Source organism: Condylura cristata, unplaced genomic scaffold, assembly GCF_000260355.1.
Source record: "Condylura cristata isolate star-nosed mole 26May11 unplaced genomic scaffold, ConCri1.0 scaffold00004, whole genome shotgun sequence".
In the NCBI taxonomy this organism is placed as follows: Eukaryota; Metazoa; Chordata; class Mammalia; order Eulipotyphla; family Talpidae; genus Condylura; species Condylura cristata.
Window position 1 is genome coordinate 31,849,787 of NW_004567105.1, and position 3,252 is coordinate 31,853,038.

The 3,252-nt window shown below is 37.7% G+C and overlaps 1 protein-coding gene across 2 annotated transcripts in view; it reads right to left on the bottom strand.

The window, feature by feature from the left end:
• Positions 1–3,252, bottom strand: part of FRS2 (fibroblast growth factor receptor substrate 2) — a 98,638-nt gene that overhangs the window by 24,132 nt on the left and 71,254 nt on the right. The window contains exon 1 of one of the 2 annotated variants that reach the window (XM_004675903.2): positions 476–505. The exons of the other annotated variant lie outside the window; for it this stretch is intronic. The gene's annotated coding sequence lies outside the window, so the exon portion shown is untranslated. Of the gene's footprint in view, positions 1–475; positions 506–3,252 lie in introns of those variants that run through there. 2 annotated transcript variants of the gene reach the window in all.

The window sequence follows — 3,252 nt, forward strand, 5'->3', positions numbered from 1 at the left end:
CCTCCGGGGCAGGCGGGAATCGAACTCATGCAGAAGTGGCTTTAGCTTCTCAGTGCAGTACTTTAACCCGCTGCGCCACCAGGGAGGGCCCTCTAAATATTACTTTAAGAAAGAGGACTTTGGGAAAGAAAGAGAAGAAAGGAAAGAGACTCAGTATTTTCTGTTAGTCACCTAACTAGAACTACTCTGTGAAAAGCACACGTGCAACATAGTTTTCTTGATATCTGCAAATTTTCACATGTGCAAAAAACTAAACCAAAAGAGTACAAGTATTTTTTCACTAAACCAAAAGAGTACATGTATTTTCCAGCATCTGTCTCATGTGAATATGGTATCTGCATATGGTATTTTTTCCTTCAGGTTTGTCATTCTACTAAGGACAATGTTCTTGAGCCATTTTACAATTCATAACCCTCCATCCACCATCACCACCCCTTTTTAAATAACTCTCAAAAAAGTCAATCACATTACTTACAAATCACTTCAATATCTGGTACTTTATTTTCTGGAAACTCTTTATGTCTAATCTAAAGTCCTTGTACTGCAATTTAAACCAGATGCCTCTAATTTCTCTTTTCTCTGTAAGAGACAAGTAAAACCAGGATGATCAAGACATTAAACACATCTAATGTATATTTAAACTGCCATCAATTCATTTTCCTATGGGTAAATCTAAAATGTTAAGTAACTTTTCTTTATTTAAGACAGTTTTTTTAAATTAAGTGAACAGTTACTTAGTGGAGAAAATCATTTGTAATTATCAATATTAAAGAGAAAATAAAAAATGAGTTCATGCATTTCTCTAGCCACATACTGATGCACTCAGCATATATTTTCTGAGTACCAATTCCCTTTTTTAGGCATTGACTTAAATGCTAGAAATAAAGATAATAGACACAGTCCTTGAATTAAAAGTTTAATGGTTAGTAAGAGAGACAGACACAAGAAAATAGTAAATAGCAAAGTCACAGACACATGCACCAGTGCCACCAGAACATTTATCTCAGAGCCAATACAAAAAGAGACAAGGGAAGCTTGCTGGGAAAGGAGATCTCTAAGGCATGGCCTGAAAGACAACAGCAGTTAGCCAGGGGAAGAGCACTCTAGAAGGGTGCACAGAGCACAGAAGTCTAAAGTAACATGGCCTGCTCCAGAGCAGCAACCAGTTCCTTACTGGTGGATAGCAGAGCATGCATGGAGGAACAGCAGGAGGCAGGGACGAGAGGTGCAAGCCACTTTATGAAGGAAAAACTACTAAGGGCAGTTTACATATTTCCTTCCAATCCTAAGTATATTGCTAAAACCCCTATCAAAAAACATCAGTATAAAGGCAGAAAACATTCAAAAGAGGAGAAATTCTATTTTTTTCAGCACTTCTAATTTTTAAGAATAAAAGTAATGGGATTTGCTCTCTGTTGTGCCCCATATCTAACTGCAAGTCACAGCATCCATCTATAAGCATTTTCCCAACAGTACTGAACCTGTAGTGAATGCCAATATAGGGTAACAGCCTTGGAAGTCAGATCCAATCTTCCAGACCTATAAAATGTCACCCCCTTTGGCCCTCCCTGGTGGCGCAGCGGGTTAAAGCACTACACTAAGAAGCTAAAACCACTTCTGCATGAGTTCGATCCCCACCTGCCCAGGAGGTGACCACATGGCGCGGCAGACCTCTCCTGAGCGCCCGCTGCTCCCCTCAGCAGTGTACATTGATCTGCCTGTTCTGCTCCCCACTGTCTCTAGTGAAGCCTCTCGCCACCCCTCAGCCTCTGGCCTGTACCCCAGTTCTGTATTACAAATAAATAAAATAAAATAAAAAATAAAAAAACAAACAAAATAAATAAATAATGTCACCCCCTTTAACCTGATTTTTTTATTATTTTTTTATTTTATAAGTTTATTTTTACATCATTTTGTACATTTTTTTTTCCATCTCAATTGTAACCCCCACGGGTTTCCCATCACCAAGTCACCCGTGTGCCATCATCATAATCCTGTGCACTCCCCCCCGTTTCTGATCCCATCCCCCACTCCACCCCTGCAAAATGTCTCTGTATATGGCTGTTCATTATTTTTGTTATTTTCTCGCCTGGTCCATTATACTCCTGCTATGAGTGAAACCATCCATTAACCTGATATTTTACACTAATTTGACAAAGTCACTTTTAATCATACATTTTTAGGTGTTAGGGACAGAAATATAAGATTGTATTATCAACTGCCTATCAATTAATTGTGTGTATCTAGCAAATACCATTTAGATGGTTCCACAATGGCTTGCTACAATAAAACAACAGAAAGTTAAAACGGAAGATGATACAAAATGCAACCTCTATCTTTAATAATACTGGTCATCATTTAATCCTGAAATCATCAATAACCTTGGGAACACACTTATATTAGAACACTGGTGATGAAATTCAGACAATTAAAGCTGAGTGTCCATAATCTCTGCCCTGAGCCATAAAAACATACCTACAGATGTGCAAACCCAGCACATGAGTCACTGTCTTAACTAATAATGTAATCAGCACCAGTGGCAACAATCCCAGCACCTTCCATCACAGGAAAAAAACATCATCAGCCTTGGAAACTCAAAGAAACTCTTAGTTTAGTGTTTTATGTTGCAACATATTATACACAGAAATTGAATACTGTGCTCCAGCAACATCAAAGTGATGAACATTCTGTATGACAGATCATGTAGCTCTCTTCAACTAAAAATTCACAGATTGCACCACAGAAAGAAGACATGTGATTGTAAAACAGCAGTAACAAGGTAAAGGCATTCTCCAGAAAGAATACAACAATAACTCTCAAAATTGGAGTGAATATATTTTATCTTATTGATAGTACATTCAATTTTCTGTAAGTATTGTAAGTCAGAATTCCATATTTGTTATTTTTCAACTCAGCTGATTGCTATAACTGTGTCAAATTAACAAGTTACTATTTAATCCTCATAATCAACCTTTAGTTTATAAATTTACTAGTACTAGTCTGCTAGCCAGGACTGAACTCTAACCATGATAAATATTAACTTATGAAGTTTTATTAAATGTAACAAAATATTAAGTAAAACCCAAGTATGACTTTTACAATATTTTTCTTAGTTGGTATACCTAATAACTCTTCAAAAGCACTTGGCTTTGGCCCTCCGTGGTGGCGCAGTGGGTTAAAGCACTGCACTGAGAAGCAAAGGCCACTTCTGCATGAGTTCGATTCCCGCCTGCCCCGGAGGTGACCACATGG